This window comes from Castanea sativa, chromosome 1, assembly GCF_040712315.1.
Source record: "Castanea sativa cultivar Marrone di Chiusa Pesio chromosome 1, ASM4071231v1".
In the NCBI taxonomy this organism is placed as follows: domain Eukaryota; kingdom Viridiplantae; phylum Streptophyta; class Magnoliopsida; order Fagales; family Fagaceae; genus Castanea; species Castanea sativa.
Genome location: NC_134013.1, coordinates 5,738,779 through 5,762,385, shown reverse-complemented (window position 1 = coordinate 5,762,385; position 23,607 = coordinate 5,738,779). Strand labels below are relative to the sequence as shown.

The 23,607-nt window shown below is 31.8% G+C and overlaps 1 pseudogene; it reads left to right on the top strand.

The window, feature by feature from the left end:
• Positions 1-8,895: 8,895 nt before the first annotated feature.
• Positions 8,896-23,607, top strand: part of LOC142637399 (patatin-like protein 2) — a 33,341-nt pseudogene continuing 18,629 nt past the window's right edge.

Below are 23,607 nucleotides of genomic sequence, written 5' to 3'. Positions count from 1 at the left end.
GTGATTCCGACTCCGAGGCCCATGATTTCTATTAGTGCATTTTTGTCTTGCACAATGATTTCAAGCACGCATGAGAGTACAGGAAGGCCATGGCGGTCTATTCTACATCATTATTGATAAGTAAAAAAATAATGTAAATGGTGGGCTCAAATGCAAACCAATAAGAATTTACTACCTTTATAAAAATGTTGTAGAAAAGTTTGTAACTATAACAATATTCTTAAAAAAGAATCAAAGATATTGTTAAAGGGAATAAAGTGTAATTAATAGAACAAAATTACTAAAATTAATACTCATGTATATAATAATATTTTTTTAAAAACAATTGCACCTCCCCCGGCCCCCACAAGTCCAAAGATGGCTCCGTCCCTGTGAGAGATGGAGTGATAAATATGTTTGCAGAGAGAGTGGTAAAGAATTTAGCCACTCCAACTTTCTTTAATCTCAAATTTGTTGCACAGTACAAGATTTTAACAAAAATAAGAAGAAGCAAATGCAGATCCAAAACTTTTGAAAGAGGAGACTTTAAACAACCCACGTATCCAATGACAATAACAAGAAGATAAAGAAATGATCAAGTGGGGTAGATTGGCAGTTGGATGGGTGGGTAGTTAATAGAGTTTTTTTATTATATTTTATTATTCATTATGTAGTTGTAGAGAACCACGTTATAGTCTTACATGAGGTACTTATTTTTTTAGGACTTACATAGTATTGATAATTAAAAAAAAAAATAGTAATATATATATACTATTATATATAAGAAATGCACAATAATATTTAATATATAATTTTAAAATATTAATAAATAATTTTTCATTTTAGTACAGATTTATTATTACGTTATTGTTAATTTCAGTTATAAACTTACTATATGTAAAATGTGGATTTGTTATTTTACTTTTCTAGATATAAGATCCTCTTTATTACATTTTTGGTATTTTTATTTTGCAAATATAAGATGTAAAATGCTAAAATTTACATAAATTCTTTAAAAAGATGTTATATATTTTTCAAGCATATATATTTATTACTATTATTTTATTAGTATATGAAAAAAAAAACTTATTATTTATTTATATAATTTAGAAATTCTTAATTAAATTATTTATGACATTATCGATTCAATCCTGGTCAAACCATAAAACCAAAAAATAGTCCCTTTTACGAATCTTTAATTGTTTCAATTTTTAACACCATAGGTTTACTGTAATTTCCCTTATAATTAAAATGTCATGCAAATTTTTTTTAAAATAAAATGTCACCATAGGCGATCTTTTATTGTATCAGCAATTATATGTTTGAATTTTAGTTGAAAAACCTAATGTATTAGGAATTGTTTTGAGTTTTGATAAAAGCTTATTAAGCATCAAGTTTGGACTTTTATGAGGTGGTAAAAGCACAGAAATTGTTTTGTTAAATACTTAAATTGCATGAAAAAACGGTTTTTGTGCTTGAAAACCCATTTTTACCCACTCCAAACGCAATCTAAGATAGGGCCTTGGATTTGGAATGAAAAAAAAAAGAGAGTGAGAGAGAGAAAAAGAGGGCCCAAAATTCTCTAATCAGAATAAATGAGATTTTTTTGTTGTTGTTAAATTCGATATTTACAATGAGGAAGGAGAGATTTTAACACAAGGCCCTCTCATTGAAACACCAAAAAATGTCAGCTGGGCTATAAGACTCTTGACAGCTGGATAAAAAATTATCCAACCTTAATTTCAACGATGGACTTTTCTATGATAATAAATGAAGGTTTTAGATTTGGATAAATTGCAAGAATTCGTTGAAGGTTTTACAATGAGATTTTAGTGCTATCTCTTTCAAGAATTCATTGCTGGACCAAAATGCAAGATAATATGGTCTACCAAAAAGTTGAAATTTTTTAATAGAGCTTTAGAATACATTTTAAGCAAAAACAATACTCTCTCTCTCTCTCCTTTTTCTTTTTTGGTGAGAGTGCCACATATTTTTCTGTTACGAGAATTAATCAACCTTATTTGGATGTTTTTTGAATGAATGAAGGAAAGGATTTGAATCACTTATTTTTAATTCTCTTAAATGAAAATAATTTGGGTGGTTTCACTAATTTTAACTTGTCAATTTTCCTCTTATAATATTAACTTATATCCATGTCTTAATATTAATAAAGATGGGGTTTAATTAATATCCCGGTGTTAATGGTATCATTTGCGGTCTCATATATGTGGTTTCAAACCCTACCTCCCCCACCCCAACTACCTATTAAAACAACAAACGAAAAAACAAAAAACAAAGATTAGTATAATTATTAATTTATATAATTTTATCTTATTTTCATTCTAATATTTAAAACATCTAAATAAAAGAAAATGATATTTATTCTCTTCACCTTAGTTTTTAAAATATTCAAACAATGAAAAATGATAATTATTTCCCTCCCCCTCCTGTCTGCTTCCCCCTTTGACCATCTACTTTCTTCAAACTTTCACACACATTGTAAAGGTTATATCTCAATATCTGAATTCTAAACATATTACCTGAAAGTGGATACTGGATCCTACAAGTGTGTGGGGCCACATTATGTGAGAATAGGCATTCCATGCAATTGGAGATACCCCTCTGGTTAGCAGTTTCAATCAACTGTTTTATTTTTATTTTTTTCTGTTTTTGTTTTATTATTATTTAGAGAAACAAAAATACACGAAGAGAAGGAATGTGGTTTCAACATAAAAATAAACCACAAATTTGGTTCCAAAGTTATGAAAACTTTTAAGAAATATAATATTAAGCTATGCTATACACAATACAATTTATTAAATAATGAGGAACAATTACTTTTTTTTTTTTTAAGAAACAAACATACACACAAGAGATAGCACAAAAAAACAATGGATAATACCAAACATTGAAAAATTTCTTATCTATAAATAAAATAAAGGTGATTATTCGTATTTAATTTTACGTGTTATTCATTATCTACGTTGCATAAATTATCAAAATTTCCCCCATTTCATGATGTCAAATCGATTCACACACGTCATCTATATATATATATATATATATAATAGGTGAAGTAGAGAGAAACTCTAATTGCAATTCTAAATTAGAATCTTAATTTTGTGCCATGTGTCAAGATTCATATGATTTCATTTGTCTAAATTTAAGTGGATCAGTTGTAATTCCGATGTGCTCCTTTTTTTTTTCCACACCTGCATATTTCAAGGTTCATCTCCCCTTCTCCAATAATAACCTTCATATACAGCTCTTCTGTTGTCCAATGAATGCTATGGAATTTGATAAGAATCTCTCGGTATCAATGATGCATGTATTTGGGTATTTCTGTATCTTATATAAGAAGAGGTTTTTCATAGATTCGGATTTTACTCACAATTTTAATGGTCCTAGTTTATGCTTCCTATGGTTTGATTACTTCTTTCTTTTATCTGCCTATATTTTCGTTCGTTTTTGTGAATAATTGTTATTGTTTAATTATAATTTTTTTCCTATCATTGATGTTGCATGTTTATTTTTTATTTCATAACAAGTTGCAAGGAAACTCAAAATTTTAATGGTCCTCGTTTATGGTCCGCAAAACGAATTCCAACCATTCCTAAGGTTTGATTACTCATTTCTTTCTTATGCCTATTGTTTCGGTCCTTTTTGTGAACAATTTTTATTCTTTAATTATAAAAGTTTTTTCGTTTGCCTATGATTGATGTTACATGTTTATTTCCTATTTCATGTTTCATAAAAGTTTTTTTGTTTGCCTATGTTAATCAGGTTTCCCCTGATTGCGTAATAGTATATGCTGTAAATAGCTTATTGTCTTGACAAAGGTCGTTTATGTTTTCATAGCTTATGTCCTTATTTGCTGTGCTTTTTTCCCCCACAGGAGATTGTCATAATATTGGAAACTTTGTTGCCAATGAATTGAGTCTTTAGAACTACTGATTTCCTTACCAAAGGCATAGTCATTAGGCGGAACATAATTTTTAATTTTAAGATAAGCCAAGAGTATTTTGTAAATATTGAAAAGAAGAAAAATCAAATATGAAATTCAAAAGCATAGTCATTAGACGAAACATAATTTATAAGTTTAAGATAAGGTAGGAGTATTTTGTAACTCAATGGATAGCATCATTTCCTGAATTAGTTGAATCATAGTTCAAATCTCTCATAATTTTTGTAACCATTCAAGTATTATTAGTTTTTAAATGTAGAAAAGATCTATGTTCAGAAAGATTATTTTCTTAGTGCATGAAAGCCTTGATTAAATAAATAAATAAATAATTTTAATTCATTAATATCTTGGTCTAATGATAAAAAATAATCATTATAAAGTAAATATTATATATTCTAATCATATTTTATTTAAATAGTTAATTAATAAAAAGGTAACAGTAACTTAATTTGTTATATTTGCTGATAACCTTAAATCAAGTGGGTAACTAAACAATTTTTTTCAGTTTATTTATTTATTTATTTTTATTTTCTATATCATGTTGGACTATAACATTACAAATCAAGTAATAACTCCACCATTTTTTTTGTAGTTATATTTTACGTTAGACCATGACATGGTTACATAGTAGTTTATTAGTTTTGCCACGTTGCTTTGTAAAAAGCTAGATTTCTTATTTTCTTTCATTTAATTTTTGTCACTTTGAACAGAAACTAATAAGGTTATACTGACTTATACATGATAAAAATTATATTATATCAATTAATAATTCATGTCACATTGAATAGTAACCCACAAGTCTTTGATAATTTTTTTTCCAAACTATAAATTATGACGAGTCAAATTCGATGGGAGGTTTCACCGTATCACATGATAATAACTCGTATTTATTTTCTTTTTCATTTTTTTTGTCACTTTAAACATATAATTATAAGATCACACATAAACATCCATGACTAAACTCATAATGAATAGATATATACTAATTAAAATTGAATATACAATACATTGAGTGATTTAAATGAATCACATTTCTTGTCACTCTTTAATAATTTACCAATATTTGAATATAAATTTGAAGAAAGTAGTGACCCAATTCTGAATCTATCTTTATAATTGTTTATGGATTCTTCCCATTGTACGGTTTGATAAGTAATAATTAATAAGTTTGATCAATTTTCTTCTCTATGTTAAGACTTTTTTCCCTTCCTTCTAAGCAAATTCAATTCCTTTATGTTTTACATTGATTTTTGTTTTTGTTGATTCATTGAACTAGTTTGTGTTATATTCTTGGGATCCAAATCATTGCCCACTTTCTAATACTGTGAATCGTTAGGGGACTAAAACAGCAATTCAATGAACCTAATTAACCACTAACATTAAATGTAAAGTATTAATATTAACGGATAGAAACAATGAAATTCATTAAGAACCAATTGCAATACAAAATTCTATACGAATTGAACCATTTCACCATTTCATTTCAAAATTTTTAAACACGTGATTATTATGTATTGTTATTTAATATCATACTATGAACCTTAAAAAATGATTTTATTATAAATAGTAGATGAAATGTTATAATACTATTTCAAACAAAACAACAATATGAAAAAATTTAAAAACCTTCCTAATGACATATGGGTTGAAATCTTTTTGAAAGTGGGCAAAGATTTGGCAACACTCTCAGGAAATATTAAGTTAAGGTAAAAAACTATTTCTTCAATTTGTATCTATTTATTCATTTCCCTCTATATAAATAATTCAGTCTATTAATTTAATTTTTTCCTTTGTCTTAATTAGTTGCAAACGCTTCAAGAAATTAACAGAAAAGAAATTAGTCCTCCAACAAATTAAGCTGACTTCGTATTTCAATCATTCAGGTCTACTACATGACAAAGAAAAAAGCTTAATATTTTCATGTTATGAAGCAGAAAATCCTTATGCGCTACTGATAGTGGGAAGCTACCAATATTTTTTGAATGAAGAAGTCGTTGTAGGAAAAAAAAAATTGAAAAAACTCTTCCATGTGGCAATTTTATTGCACCTTATATTTATGGAATTATGCTACTTTGAGTCAAATAATGAAGGCATTGATAACCTTTTGAAAATTTTAAATGATGAACATGGGAAGCATTGGCTTGTCAAATGCCGAAAAATGCTTCGACTACTTACTCCAAGAACCGACATGTATAAAATTCCAAACTTTCAAGCATGCCACAAAATTGGAATGGGACATTGGAATCGAGATGAACCTTATTCTTACGGTTTTGAAGAATTTGTAGTGACGTGCAAAATATGCTCAATCGACCTTGAAATGTTTAAGTTGGTGCATAGGCTTCTTTAAGTCTCTTTTATTGTATTTTTTTACTTTGATTATAGCATCACTTAAATAATAAGATGCAATATTATGTTCCATTGTTATTTGTTTGTTAAGCTTTGCAAAACTTTTACAATTATGATTTCCTTAATAGTTTGCCAAAATCAATGATTATAGATTATGGAAAATTCAGAGTGTAATCAACCTTATCCTCGTGATTATCAAAAAATTTTAGTTAAATGCAATATATATTTTTAATGTTTTATCTAATTCTATCCTCTTTGTGATAAACCCAAAAAGACAAAAAAGAAATTGTCCAATAGTATCACTACAATTAACCATTTCCCGTGCAGTTATCAATAATATTTAAATTATATATATAAGAATTATACTATGCATCTTAATGTGTATTTTCAGTATATCCATGCAATTGTAACAAAATTATGTAATGCAAAGTTTTGTTAATCAAAATTTTCTGGTTAATAATATAAATTTAGACTTAACTAAGCCTTTTAAACATGATTAAATCTACCTAATAATATCCTTACAACATTTTTTAAAGACTTAACAAAATATAAGAATGACTATTTATCAATAGTATTTACATTATATATATAAGAATTATACTATGCATCTTAATAAGTATTTTTTAAGTATATCCATGCAATTGTAAAAAAATTACATAATGCTAAGTCTTGTTAATGAAATTTTCTAGTTAATAATATGAATTTAGACTTAACTAAGCCTTCTAAACATGAATAAACTCATGATTAACAAATAAATTAAAAAAACAAATTCTATAGTATCACTTAAATAATAAAATGCAATATTTTTTTTTCATTGTTTTATTAAATGATATCCATTCCCATTTAATATTTAAACATGAATTTAGACTTAACTAAGCCTTTTAAATATGAATAAACTCATGATTAATAAATAAATAAAAAACCAATAGTATCACTTAAATAATAAAATGCAATTTTTTTATTATTTTATTAAATTATATCAATTCTCGTGCGGTAGCACGGGTTATATACTAGTTTCATCTAATGGACATTAATTTTTATTTTTGGTGAACATATGCAATTGTTTTGTGATTTTTAGTATTAATATCTAATTGATTTCAAACATAAGAAAAGAATGCAGATTCATTTAGGACTAATTAAAATCATGCACAGTTATACAGCAAATCATCATTTAATGTTAACTACCAACTAAACTTGCCGCCAACATGCAGTTCATTGCATCTAAACAAGCATGATCACAACCTGAAACTCTACACGTACGGCATATACATTATCTTTTGGAGCGACTGAAATCTCTAAGCAATATATAAATGTCATCTATATTCAAACCATTAATTAAACATGAAAGAGAGGGTTTATCTTACATCATATATTATTTTTATGATATATGATGTAAGGTATATCACCCTTTGCATTTCTTTTGTCCAAATCGTAAGCCATGCCATTATGGCATGGTCACCAAAGCTGATAAATTCTTTGCCATAGTGGGTCACCCATGGCGTACTTATAATAATATGTTCATTATGTACTTGATCTAAGATCAGACTATCTATTTCTAAGCTTTAATAAATTAATATAAAAAAGTTCATACTATACATACATACATGCATATATATATATATATATATATATATATATATATATATATATTACTTTACGTGAAAATATTGATATCTACCCTCAGATTACGAGTCCAAGATGGCAAAGTTCGTCAGACTGCAGATAAAGCTTCATAAGTTATTTAGGATAAAACCTAATTTATGAATGGCTAGGTCTCACTTCAGGTCTCTCTTTGCTAAATGAAAGATAGAGATTACGTTTATTCATTGTACGTAGTCCATCACTTAATGGAAACGTGTTACGTGCAGGTGAAAAAATTAATCAAATTAAAGTAATGCATATTGGCTATCATGTGCTGCTACTGAACCCATTCTTATAGTACTACTATTAGACTGTTAGGTAGAGTTGGGTATACTATTACCATTAAGTCTTTGAATTATGATCATCTTAAAGTAACTCTAGTTAGAAAATAATTTATTTTATAATATCTCTTTAAAGGATTGATAGCATAGTAAAATTTGAACCATTCATTTAAAAGTCAATAAATTCCATGATGAACTTGTACTAAAATTTTTAAAGGGTCTCAATTCTTATGATGTTCTGATACGTTGGTTGAGTTTGTTACAAAATTTGAAGCGTCCTTCTCTGCATAGATCAATCCATGATATTCGCAGAGGAAAGAAATCTTATTGACTTCTTAATTTGTTCTTATTGGGGTCCAAGTCCAACTCACATATAAGTGCACAACTGCTCATAAAACGGCTTCCAGTACGTGGGACTTATATATTGGACAATTCTCAGTCTCCCATGTGGGAAAAATTCAAATTTATTTTTGATAATTAAATCCAAAAAGACATACATAGACTAGGAGATTGTTTGGACTAGAGAAAGATTCAACGGGAAACTAGATAAAGTGGAGTTTCTCGTTCTACCACGCACCCTTTGACCATTGCATAGTTCCCTGAACTTTCATCTTTCTATAACCATAACTTAAGGCTATAAATAGGTCGTTGATGGATCAAAATTCAAATGTAAGAACAAAAACTTAGCTTTCTTTAATCTTATTCCTTACAAAACCTAAGGCATTCTTTTATATTGCAACTTACTTTCTGATCACTTGCCTACCATTTTCATCTTCCTTATGAAAAAAACATTGTCATTTCAACTTCAACCCCCAACGTATGGTAACTTGATCACCATTCTCAGCATTGTTAGGGTAGGTGTCAGGGGGATCATCCCTGCAACTATCTTAGCTTTCCCTGAACCACAACTTCAAGTATAATTTAGAGTGCTAGGTGGGGTTAAGTCTTAATGTATTCAAAGACATAATTACTAGATAGCTAGGGCTTTCAAAATATTAGTATTACACAATTTCCTATACTTGTGCAAGCGTATATTATTAAACTAGATCCATGAAATAAAAGTCGATCATTATATAATAATATTTATATAAGAATGTTGTGAATGTTTACTGGGTTTTGTTGGTCTTATATAAAGTATTCAAAGACATAATTGGTATGGCTTTCAAAATATTATTTATTGCACAATTTCCTATACTTGTGGACGTGTGTATTATTAAACTTGATCCATGAAATAAAACTCATCTGGTATAAAATATTTGCATAAGAACATTTTAAGTTAATGACATGTATATGTTTGAATATTTATGTAAGGACACAATTCAAATTCCCAATTTACAACCGAAAGGAAAAGGGGCTTGAAAGGCCTTTTTACAATAAATTTGTAGAGAGTGGGTTTGTAATCTAGATTTTAAGGATGATTTAAATAAAAAAGAAAAGAAACGGGCTCCGAGCCCAATGGCACGAAAAGAGTTATTTGTAAGAGTATGAATTAAGGCTCTTCCTCGGACACAATCTGAGGATAGTTTATAATATTGTTTCCTAAGGTTGATTACAACTATAGATCGTTAGATTATCATATACTATTGTATTTCTTCTCAAAAGGAAAAAACCTCTCCCTCTTCCGAAAGTCTTTTTTCTTATTTATACTTCCTCTTCTTCTCTTTATCATCTTCCACCTCATGGTTGTAACGCTGGTTTTGGATACTTGTCCCATCCATTTTCCCTGAAGTCCGCTGGGGTCAGGGACCAAGTTCCAAACCTCACGCTCAGGTCCAATCTTTCCATTAATGCAATCAGTATATTAATTACAGAGCTTTTAATGGGTGGGCGGTGGCAGCAGCTTTACCTTAGATATTCCACCGCTCTTTCTATTGTCCTTCACGTGTACCGTGTCTTTCCGTAGTTATAGGATTTCTGATAACACAGCCCGGGGACATTAACCTCTCTTCCTATGACCTCGGCTTGAATAGCCGAGGACAAATCCATTCCTCGGACATAATTGGTCACTCGTTTATCACCTCTTCACCTGGTATTTTCTTTATGAGATATATTTACGTACTCCTAGATCATTTGATGTCCTCGGATTTGGGTTTTTAGCCCAAAAGACTTTGTTGGGCCATCCTTTGTAAATTACTAGGCCCAATGTCCCTACAATATATATAAATATAAATATATATATATATATATATATATATATATATATTTGTATGTATGTATGTAATGTTATAACAACCATATTAACTATACATAATTTGACAATAATGGTAGGAGTTGGATGGTGAGGACGCTAGACTTGCAGACTACTTTGGTGTCATTGCGGAAACAAGCAGGTGGTCTTATGACTTCCATGTTAACTGCAACAGATGAAAACAATCGTCCTCTCTTTGCTGCTAAAGATATTAAGCCCTTCTATCTTGAACACTGTCCTAAAATTTTCCCTCAAAAGAGGTAAATCTTTATACTTGACTGCCTTTATATATGTATACATGTGTTAGAATATGGTAGTAGGGTTATATGGTATATCTGCAATGACGACTCTAGAAAAGTTTTTTAGGGTGGTCACTAACAAATTTAAACTATACAAAATCTAATAAACCGATAACTTGAATATTTGCTATAACTACGAGTAGAGTCGCTAAGGAGAGCAAAATTATTGCGACTACAAAGCCAAAAAAAAGTATAATTGTTGTCACCATCAAGGAGAACTCACAACCACAATATTTTTTTTGTAACCTTTTTTAGAAAAAAAATGTTATTAAAGATTATTTTATTGAATAGGTTGAATGATCTACAAATTTTATTTTTTTGTTTTATAGTAGGCTTTTTGTTGAATAATTTGTTCAATTCTTATTGTTTGGTCTTATCTTGTTTTTGTTTGATTTATGTTTGTTGGTTTTGGGGGCTAATATTTATTGTTGTTATTTAAGCTTTAAAAAAAAAAAAAAAGATTAAGGATTATGTTTGGGGGTAGAGTTAATTTTGGAGTAATACTATGTCCACAATATTTTTATAATAAACCTTATGCAAAAAGCTGTTATTGGTGAATAAAAAAATAATATTAGTATTAAACCCAGATAGGATTAGTACACAATGGATTTGTTGTGAAATTATTGTAAAAATGTTGTGAATATAGTAGTATTACTTGTATTTTTGTTGAATCTCTCAAGTTAAGGTGTTCAAAATTTTTATTAGAGTGGTCATAATCAAGGTTTTGAAACTAGGACCAGACCGTACGGTCCGACCGGAAAAACCTCGAACTGCTCATTTTTGCGGTTCTTTTAGCCTTAAGAACCGCTCTATGGGAAAAAAGCAAGGACCCGTGTGAACCGCAGTCGAACCTCACGGTTTTGGGAACCGTGAACGGTTCTCATAGGTCCCTTTTTAAAAAAAAAAAATCAAAACCTTAAACGGCACCATACCGGAGTATTTACTATTTTTGGTCGGAAAAAAAAAAATCCAAACAGAAAACGTAAAAGAAATCAGAAAACGGAGGATTTGACCTAGAAAACGTCTGATCTTTGTCTCAGTCTCTTTGCCTCACTCTCAAAAAACATCTCACATAATCCAAACACAAAACAAAATCCAATTCTTACAATAAAGTTGAATCAGAACAAGCAAATATGAAGAAAAAGAAGAAGAACAAGAACAAGCCAATCTAACCCAGTCTGGTGGTGGGGAGGAGGACGAGTGGCGATGGGGTGGCGGACGAGGTAGTGCTACATAGGGAACGCCGATCTCCACCGACTTTGCCCTTTCAGTGACCTAGATCTCCACCAGCGCTTCAGATTCTCCTCTCTCTCTCTCTCTCTCTCTCTCTCTCTCTCTCTCTCTCTCTCTCTCTCTCTCTCTCTCTCTCTCTCTCTCTGATGTGAAAAGTGAATACTAAGTAATGAGTATGTGATAAATGTGAAGCTTGAGTAATGAATTGGGTATGAAAAATGTGTGGTGGAGGTTATCCTTATCCCTTAGTTTTAATTTTTTTTTTTTTTTTATGTAATCGTGTGGTTTTTTTTTTTATTCAAACGTGTGGTACTTAATATTAAGAAATGGGAATTATGAAATACTATCACAATAAATTTTAAATAATAGATTGTTATTAGCTAATATTGGTAAGTAAAAAAATAATTTTAGTGGTAAGTTCAAATTAGAACTAGTAACAACTTTCCGCATAAAATTTTGATGTGATTCTTGTGAAAATATTGCAAAAAATATTGTGGATATAACATAACAATTCTTTCTTCATCTGCTTTTGTTTGTATTGCTTTTTTATCTCTTCCTTTAATTTCATTCACTTTTGTTTCTGGTGTTTTTTTAAGTTTGTAAATGTGAGCTAGATAGCTGGTCACGTGGGCATTAGAAAGTGGAAATTAGAAAGACAATCTGATGCTTTTATTTATTTTTTTATATAAAAAAATGGTTATTATTATTATTGGATAAATATTTCATATTTGGGTTTGAGATGGATATATTAGACATAGTTAAAATATGAATTTATAGTTTTAATTTGACTATTTTAGTTAATTTTTCTATTTTTTACTAATTTAATATTTTATATATATTTAAAATAATTATTAAATTAATTATGACGTCATCATGGTTCGACCCTGGTTCGACTTCAGTTCGACCTCAAAAACCTTAAACCTCTCATTTTTACGGTTCAATGAACGGTCCAAGTTTGAAAACCTTGGTCATAATAAGTTATTTTAGCATATAATTTTTTTAAAAGTATATATATACATTTTTTTAAAAGTATATATATACATTTTTTTACAAGTCAGGGTAGTCTTGTGACTACCCTAGCTTACATGTAGAGCCGCCACGGTATATTTGAGCTTTGTTTCATGCTTTGAATCTTTTGGATTTGTAAATATTAATTAACCAATTAACAAGAGCATGCATATATTGGTTTCAATGGCAGAGGCTTGTGTGGAGCAATCCAAAAAATATACAGATCATTGGGAGGACCTAGGTATGATGGGCAATACCTTCACAAGGTTGTGAGGGAGAAATTAGGAGAGACTCGGCTGCATATAGCACAATGACGAATGTTGTGATACCAACTTTTGATATCAGGCATTTACAGCCAACCATTTTCTCATCCTATGAGGTCTATTTCTCTCCCTTTCTCTTTCCCTATCCAAAATTGTCTTATTTGTCAGCGCCATGCCACGAAGTTTGACCCTCTTGAATTGTTTCCTTCTATAGTCTCGTATTTCTTTTTGATACAAAATGGAATTTCTACTCTAACCTAATCTAAGTGTATATATATGTAAAACTCTTTCGTGGAGACTTGAACCTCATCCCTTACCTCCCACATTCCACAAGCATTTATACCTGTGAAATGACCATCGCACCAAGGGTGTGCGGTGGTTAGTCTCGTATTTCTTAGTACTGTACAACCATTGAAATTGTGAAGTCTTAAAAAAGGAAATAAATAGGGCTAGTTTAGAATAGACTTTTTCCTTTGCTGAATAGACTTTGGAGTTTAGACACAAAGAAAATTAATGACACTTAAAAACTTTTAGGAAGCAGAAATCTTTCACTTTCAATGCCAAGGCAAACAAGAAAAATAGAACAAAGACATTGACTCTGTGCCACTTAATTGAAATAGTATATTAGGTTTACTATTCAAGTTCAAAGATTAAAATTATTTATGATGTGGCTAAAACTCAATTTTTTCATAACTCAATATAGGCAAAAGATATTGAAAAAAAGAAGGAAATATTAATTTCAATTCACAAGTATATATACTACGATTTTCCCTTAAAAAAATTGTGTTGCATGGATTTTGAAACCTTATTATTAAATATTGTTCACTAGTCGTCTAGTCCCTTAATTTGAAGTGCATGAAAGAGTCTGAGGAGCTTCTCTTGAAATAGAAAGCTGTGGGGAAAAAACATAATGATTTGTTTGTATAAGTGAATTTAAAGAGAATGATTTGGACTTTATTATTTAGTTTCAATGACTTGAATATAGAGTATGAAATTATTATATAATTTTTTTTTTATTGATGAAATTTATAAAGGGAATTTCCCTTTGTTAGTACGTGCATTTGATGTGAATATGTAAAGATGTCATTTCAAATCCATATTATCACGTGTTTTTGCTCAAGAAAAATTTTCAAAACTCACATCATCATGTGTTGTTAAATTTATATTAAGCAATTTATGATAACAATTTTTTTTAGATCCCTTGATTGTAAATCCTCAAATCGAAACACAACCTAAGAGAAAATTCTAATTTCATGCAGGTGAAAAACTTCCCTTGTTTGGATGCTCGATTGTCTGACATATGCATCAGGACTTTGGCAACTCCAACTTATCTTCCTGCCTACCAATTCAAAAACCAAGATAATTAAGGGAATGTTCGAAAATTCAATCTTATCGATGGTGGTGCTGCTGCAAACAATCCGGTATACAATCTTTTAGAGAGATAAAGTTAATTTAAATTACATATTTGATGCTCAACTTTTGACATTTATTTGAAAATCATCCTTATATATCTAATGGATAAAAAATTTTATGTATTGAATTGAATTCGTGAAATTGAGGTCACTTTGATAATGTGGAGCTTTGATATGGTATGAATTATGTTTGCCATCATCGATCAAATGACGATAATTTTTTTTTTTTTTTGAAATATTGAAAGTAGAGCGATTAAAATGAAACATTTTAAAGCATAGAGATGATTTTGTAAAGAAAAGATCAAAAGTTGAGAACAAAATATGCAATTTATTCTAAAGTTAAAAGTTTCAACACAAGAAAAGCTAATCTTTATAGTGTTTTTCTTTTCTTTTTGGCACCATGGTCCAGACATTAGTAGCCATAAACCAAGTGACTAAACAGGTCTTCAAAGAAAATCCTGATTTCTTCCCAATCAAACCCACGGACTATGTTTGCTTTCTAGTAATTTCAGTAGGCACTGGCTCACCAAAGACAGCAGAAAAATACAATGCTAAAAAGGCAGCCAGGTGGGGCACTCTCGGTTGGTTACATCATGGTGGTTCTATTCCACTAGTGGATGTGTTTACTCAAGCAAGTGCAGATATGGTTGATGTCCATATTGCTATGCTGTTCCAAGATCTTTGTTCAGAACATAATTACCTTCGAATTTGTTAGGACATATGTGAATGATGTTAGGAACATATGTCATTTAGAATTGGCTAATCCTTTGACAAAACGCACTTTACTTGTAATTGGGCAGATCTAAGATGTGTTTAATACTTCAAACAACAAGGGTTTAAGTCCAAGTATTAAAGTCATGCAAATCTGTCCAAGAAATAAGTGAAGAAGTGCTGGATTTTAAAACTCGACAGCTAACTCAACAGATAGCATCTATCGAGGTTTGAAAGACTGCTTTAGCCCGATAGTCGACAGCTGCTTGATAGATATCCTATCTATCGAGAATTATGAAAATCAATTTTTCAGATCTGATTACACTCCAATCCGTGTGTACATGTTTAAGCTTTCTTTTCTCACAACCCTAAACATATATAAGGATTATTTTAAGGGCAGTCAAAGGTAGCGTGAGTGTAGAGCAAAGTTTTGTTCATGCAAATTGTGACCGGAAACAAAATTTTCCCTAGTTCATCTTTCTCTAGAAGAAGTTACTGCATTTGTACGCCGTTGGGTTTTGTGACCAAGGAGCTTCATGCTTTTCATCGTGTTGAAGAACTAAAGAACTTTGCAGCCAACATTTTTCTCAAGTTGGTGAGTAAGTTGCGTACTGGGATCCACGCATCTATTGATTAGTCACATACTGGGAGCCGTGCATTGAAAAGGAGAAATTGTCACTACAGAACAAGTCCAATTATGTATTAGGGTAAGGGTTCAACTGTAGGTTGGTATAAGGTACTGAGATTACTTTACTTGTAATCACTTGTTATGATAATAGTGGATTCTCGAGAGTGGTGACCTTATATTCACCCGGTGGGATTTTGCCTCGGTAGTTTTTCCCATTCGTAAACAAATCACCGTGTCAACTTTATTTTTTGTTGCATATTAACTTAGTTGGTGATTTGTTTGTGCTACCACATGTTTTGCATGATAATTGAATTAATTAATTAACTTCGCTAAATCAATTGATTAATTTATTACAAGGGGTCAATACATTCTTAGCCTATCAAGTGGTATCAAAGCAGGCACACTCTGATTAGGGTTAATCTTTGTTGTGTGATCCATTGACCCCTGTTTGTTATGGATAGAGGATAGTCTCTTATTATATCTCCTTTATTTGATAGCACTAATTATGCATACTAAAAAATACGCATGAGAGCTTTCTTGCAGTCATTAGATGAAAATGTGTGGCAAGCTGTAGAGATAAGCTAGACCAAGCCAAAGGAAACGCCAACCAATTGGGATGATGCTAAGATCAAGGCAACAAACTTCAATAGTAGGGCATTGAACACTTTATTCAGTGCAGTCACAAATAAGGAGTTTAAGTAGATATCCTCTACCGAAACTGCCAAGAAAGCATAGACCATTCTCCAGACAACCTATGAGGGAACCAAGGCTGTCAAGGACTTGAAACTTTAGAGACTCACTACAAGCTTTGAAGAGATCAAGATGATGAAAGATGAGTCGTTTGATGAGTCCTATGCCAAGCTCAAGGACATAGTGAACTTAGCCTTTAATCTTAAGGAAATCATTCCCTAACCCAAGATTGTGAGAAAGGTGCTCAGATCTCTACCCGAGAGATTTCATGCCAAGATCACCGCAATTGAGGAATCAAAGGACATTGACAAAATTCCTTTGACAGAACTGGTTGGCAATCTGCAGACCTATGAGTTGGGTTTGACAAGAATCGGAAAATCGATTAAGGGTAAGAGTGTGGCACTAAAGGCCAAGACAAGTGACACGGATGAGTCTTCAGATGATGAAGATTCTAAAATGAAGTCCTACATCACAAAGGACTTCAAGAAGTTCATAAAGAATGCCAATGGGAAGGGATTCTACAAAGACCATAGGCAATTTAGTTCTTCTCAGTTTAAGAGCCAAGACAAAGGGAAAAAGGATACTAAGGATAGCAGTCAGTACACTGTTCCCTAAAGACCCAAGTGTTTCGGGTGTTAAGGCTTTGGATACATGAAATAAGAGTGCCCACATATCTCAAGACCATTGAAAAAAGCAAGGCACTTGCTGCTACATTGAGTGACACCTAACCTGAGGATGATTCGAAAAATAAGGATAATGGAATCCTGAATATCTTCACTACCACTGTAAATCCTACTAAGGGGATTGTTGAAGATGTGGAGGAAGAAGAGGACTTGGTGGAGTATAAGTTTGAAAATATGGATGAGTAAGATGACATCCACACAGCCTATGCAAAATTATACAAGGTCTCTGAAAAGTATGAGAAGTTGTATAGGTTGGTCACCAAAAAGCTTAGTGATGTGGAGCTTGAATAAAAGGAAATCTCTACAAAGTTTGATGAAGCTAATTAAACAATTGGAGAACTAAAGTTTGAGAATAATTTCTTGGCTGAGAAGACCAAGAAGCTCGAGGCAAAACTATTCCAAGTCAGAGCTCAGCTGGAGATGACCTCAAGTGCAAAGCTTAATGAGAAGCTCAGCCTTCAGAAATTTGCTTCTGATCGAACCAGTTTAGGGTATGATTTCTCTTCTCCTAATATTGCATCCTCTAGTACTACTATTTTTGCTTCTCTTGCTAACAATGTTGAATCTGAAAACACTGATGTCAAAACTATTTTAGCTAGTGAGAACATAAAAAAGGGTAAATCTATCTTAGGAGTACCCCCTAAGCTTGTTAAGAAAGAAACTAAAAAACCCCAAGGCTAAGAAGAGTAATACCCACAAGTCTAAACAGAAGAAGCAACATCTCTACCATCACTGTGGAGCAACTGGACATATTCAACCAAATTGCTATAAGTGGCTAGCCACTCAACAAAGCAACAATATGATCTCATCAGGAAACCATAATCCTTTTTAATCCTCTCTTACTCCTCTTGGAGATCTACTTAAAGCCCTCATGTTCCTTTTGAACTTGAAAGTTGCAATTCTTCCCCCTCATTGTCAGTTCAAGGGTTCGCTAAAAGGAAAGGTTCTTCCAAGGTGTGGAAGGAAAAAGACTTAAAGTGATTTTGTCACTTTTCTCTCTCTCCCTCTCTATTTTTTATTGCATTACTTGTGTTTTTGCTTTCTTGTTTTGAGTCAGTCTAGTTTTATGCATTACTTTATTTAACATGTTTTTGTTTATTTGTTTGTTTTCAATTTTTCTTTATTTTATTTTTCATAAAAATGAAAAAAAATTGAAAAATCAGAAAAATACAAAAACAATGTGTTTTTGTGTACATTGGTACTTGCGTACCTTGGATGGCCATTGAAACAAAGTATTCTAAACTTTGTGTAACACCCCAAATATTTTTTAAAGCAATTTTTCCAAAGAGAATAATATCTAAATTGGGCTTTATTTTTTTAATCAGTATGGTTAATTATTTTGTGGAGGACTTATGAATACTTAAGTGATTTATGGGGCTAGATGAAATATGGGAGGAACCTTATGGGTGGAGTGATAATTAAACACAAGATATTTTTGGGGCAAACTTATAATTAAGCCCTATCCCATAAGTTAGCCACCCCCCCCCCCCTATTCTTCCTCATTTCACGTTGAAATCTCTCTCCCTCTTGATCAGCTGCCCCTTCTCTCTATTTCTCTATCCTTCTATCTCACCCACCCACTAAAACACACACAAACACACTCTAGCTCCCATCTCCTTCATCATTTCTTTCCCCTCTCTAGTCCAAATCTCTCTATTAGGGAGGATTATGTCTCCATTGGTTTTCCTAGTAGCTAAAACTCCATGAGAGTTTGAAGTGGATTAAACCCAAGGTAAAAATCTAAGCTTTTATCTCAATTTCTTCTATGAAATTCTTTGAGTTTTGCTATTTAATGATTATTATGATGAATACTTGATGGGTTTTGGTGAATAATGGAAGATTAGAGGGTTAAGATGATTTGGGTAGCAATGGTTTTGTTAAAATCCGAAAATTTCATATTTAAGAGTTTTTGCTTTGATAAAAGGTTTTGGTTGATTAGTTTTCTAATGGGTATTTGAGGGTTGGTTTGCTAGATCAACTGTATGGGTCTTCTTGTTGCATATGTTGATGTGAGTTGATTTTAAAGTGCGTTTCCTTTGCATTTGAGTGACTTTGACATATGTGAATGCGGGTATTTGCTTGTCGCATGCCAAGTGTTTGATAAATTGCCTATATGAGTTATAGGATGAAATTTCTTGACTTGTGTTGTGATGGTTGTTATATTAGGTTATGGGTTGTAATCCTAGTTGTTTATGTGTGTTAACACATGTAGATTTAAGGTTAATCAAGTCTTAAAGCTTTTGGAATAGTATTAAAATTATAGTAATTTTCTTTTGGGACTGTAAATCTGTCCTTGACAGATTAAGTAAGCTGCATTACATGATTTTTAATAAATTACAGAAAAATCATTTTGAGCTGAATTTTAGGTGATACATACTAGACATATAAAGGCTTTTAGCTTTTTGGATAACACTAAGTGGACCAAATGAATTTTATAATAAGGGCTGACCTGTTGGAAGTTATTTGAAAGTGTGATTAGGATGCTGAGACTTTAAGGAATTTACTTTAAGCTTTTGTGGTGTGGTTTAGCTTGTAAGCCCATATGTGCTTTCTTTGACAAGTGTTTTACTTTGGCTAATTTTATCATGGGTTGGTAGTGACAACGTTGTATCAAGTTGGTAAATGCACATTGTTTGCGAAAGGGAAATTAAAGACATTGGTTGTGTTGTAGTCCTATAAGTTTCTTGTATGTTTGTTTGGTTCCCTTTTGGGTAGGGGTACTTGTCTTGGGCTGGTCAAGCTAGGCTTTAGGGCCTTAGGTTTGATTTTCGAGGGAATCCTTCCCAATTTATGGAGACAAATTTGATAGCGTAATTTTTGTAGTTGACCTTGTTATTAATAGGCTTGATACTTGTGTTTCTAGGTTCCAAGGTACTTGGTGATGGAACTAGTAACTTAATTGGTTGAATGCGGTGCCCAGTTGAGGTAAATTTGGAATGGACTGCTGAGGTAAGTAGCTTTTTAATGGGATTTTTGGAAAATAACCATGTTTTCATAAATGTTGTTTTTAAGTCAAACACATTTTGGAAAATTATATATGGATATATGTTTTCTTAAAAGTATTGTGTTGTGATCCTATTTTATATTATTATATATGAAAATGCATCATATTTGGTATTGCACTTGGGGAAATGCATGAATTGTTGACATGGAAAATATGAGCATCTTTTATTTAATCTTTGATAAGGAAATTATGAATTTTATAGTTTATTAGAAAATCTAAAGATGCTTATCTTGTCTTGTTATGTGAGAAATTGATAGAAAATCTTTTTGACAAGAATGAAGTTAAAAACCTTACAAATTTTGTGGAAGACAGATTATTTGAGATTTTTCTGAAACTATCTAGATATAAACTATATGTTTCAAAGTTTATGTAACCTGTGAGCTTTATGTGGTTTTAACACCATGTTATGTGTGATTTCCTAATGATTACTCGATTTGATTTCCGTAGTCTTTGTGACAATGAAATAAAATCCAGGTCAGTGCCCTTTCACTTTGAATGATGCGTTCTTCCCTATTGCCCATGGGGGGAAGATGTTCCTTAATTGTGTGTGGGTGAGGCTGCTGCCCATGAGGCCAAGAGACCACACGTAAGAGAGGTCCTATTTGACGCGCTCCCTCTACTGCCCATGGGGGAGAGAAAAACCTTGAGGGTATGGGTGAGGCTAATGTCCATAGGGCCAAGAGTCTACATACCAGAGAGGACAATATCATTCCAATTGCGAATGAGTGGATCCCCTGACCGATCTATGTGGTAATGTGGTAAATTTATGATAAATTACCGTATGTTAGATTTTATGGCTTTGGAATTATATTGTTAGTGATCATAGATTATAATATATAGTTTCATGATATTATTTTGAGAAACTTTGTGTTTCGTCATTTAATCATTCTTGTTACATTATTATTGAAAATGATCTTACACTATTCAATTAGCAATTTCCCAAACTAAAACATGTTTTGTGAACTATTCATTATCATGAAACTTGCATTTCCCCCACCCCCATTAATTATGTTACTTACTAGGATTTAGCTCATTTCAATCTCCAACAGTTTTTCAGATAAATTAGCTACACGTCAGGCATGGACCTTAATTTATTGGTGGTGATTGGAGCGCTATATTAAATTGGGAGACTTGAGCCATTAATGGTCAATGACTCAATCTTGCAAAGTTCAACGAGATCATAATTAATTCTATTAAAGGTTGGATACTTGAGGTCTGCTAGCCTTGGGTGTGGTAGGCCTAGATTTTCTGTTAAGGTTGACCTTAGAGAGGATTGCAACTTTGTGTTTATTTTATTTGGAGCGTTGCATTATTAAGTGTATTTGGAGACACATGATTTGTAGTTTGTATTGCTTGTAAATGTGTCATACAGCTCTGACTTATATTGTGGAGAGATCAATATATTTATTTACTTCGTCAATGGAAAAAAAAAAATCCCATACAGGTTCTCTTGAAGGCTCGGTTTTTCATGCTTTGGACCCTTTTGGGTTTTGGGGCATGACACTTTGTATCTTTTGTAACTTAGATGAGCATTTCTATGCACAACTAAGCAAGTGAGCTTTGTGGCTCGTGTTTGTGATGAGTATGATTAAGTAATCTCTTAAATTTAACACTCGTATCACGCTTTTTGACAAAAATGACTAGAAAATCCTAACAGAAAGACATAAATAATCATCCACCACCATTGTCTGCCAATCATGAAATGACATTTGTATGCTTTGACATAGCAAAAGTGCAATGTCAAAAGCTTAACATCATTGGATATTTCTTTTCTCTCCCTTATATGCCCATGGATGATATGTTTAAAAGAAAAATACGCAAAGAAAATTAAAAGCAAAAAGGAATCAATATGTTTTTTATAGGATGTACCTCAAATGTGATAGTCCCAATCAAGTAGTCATGATCGTGTGTGAGTTAAATTGATTTGCTCATATCTCAAATCGTCATAAGATGTAGAAACTTGTGCAATCTTACGATGTTTTTCACACACAACATGCAATATTTTTTGCTACTTTTGATACATGTGCAGGTACAATGTGATTTGACCATCACAAGGAATACATGTGTTAATGTATGCCCACTAAACTATCTTGACTTTTTTTTGAAATATAAAATTGATTAGACTTGTTTAGTGTGTGCGGGCGTTTTGGAGCTATATGCTGGACATTTTTCTTGTTGCGAGATGTTTTTAAGAGTTAAAATGTTGTTTGGATCCTTGGTAGAGTAGCATGTTTGATTGCATTCATGTCTGTGTTTTTCTATCTTTTAGAATACTATTTTTGAGCAATCTCGACAGCTTCTCGATACCTCTTGACAACTAGGTTATTTATCGAGCTCTTGATCTTCCTTTCTTGACAGCTGCTATCACAATTTCGATCCATTGAAGTTTTTTAGAATTTGTTTTGATAGCTTCTCGACAGCTTCTTGATCTATCGAGAAAGTTTTGTCTCCTCGATAGCTACTCGATCCATCGAGGTTCTTTTGCTGTGGACACCTCTCTATAGCTCCTCAATAATTCTTTCTATCACTTTTTAATTCTCGACACCTCTCGATACCTGCCAATCCATCGAGCTGCGTATATGTCTATTTATGAGGTCAGCACGAATTTCTCTCATTTCTCCCCGATCTCTCTAGATAGAAAAATGTCTCTCCCTTTCTTAAACTCTTCTCACTCAACCTCTTCATCTTCCCCACTTAATCTTCGATCTATTCGTTGCATTTTTCACTGGTATGATCTCTTTTCCATCTGTTTATTATACATTTCAAGCATTTTGACCTAACTTTTGGGGGTTTTGAAAATATTTGGGGTTTTTCAAAATTAATGAAGTTTTTGTAAAAAATTTTAGATGGGTTTTGTTCAAATGATCTTAAAATGATCATGCATTGCATAAAATTGCATATTAACAATGTTTCATGCATTTTAGATGTGTGTTTACTTTGTTGCAAGCTTGTGTACTGGTAGGTTTGGATTGGGCTGAGCCTATGATGCTTTTATTGTGCATGTCACATGTTCATGAATTTTTCATGAACACGTACCTTCCATTTTCGATCATATTGATATTAAACTGTTTGATACTTTTCTGCTTCTCTCTCTCTCTCTCTCTCTCTCTCTCTCTCTCTTAGTCTGCATCATGGCACATAAACGTAAGTCCACTCCATCCTAGAATCCTCTTCATTCCAGGGCATCTTCTTCTGATTCTACTCCTTCCCATCTTCAGTTCTGTGATGAGAAAGCCCGTAAGGACTTCTCAGAGAACTTTTCTCGACGAGGCATTCA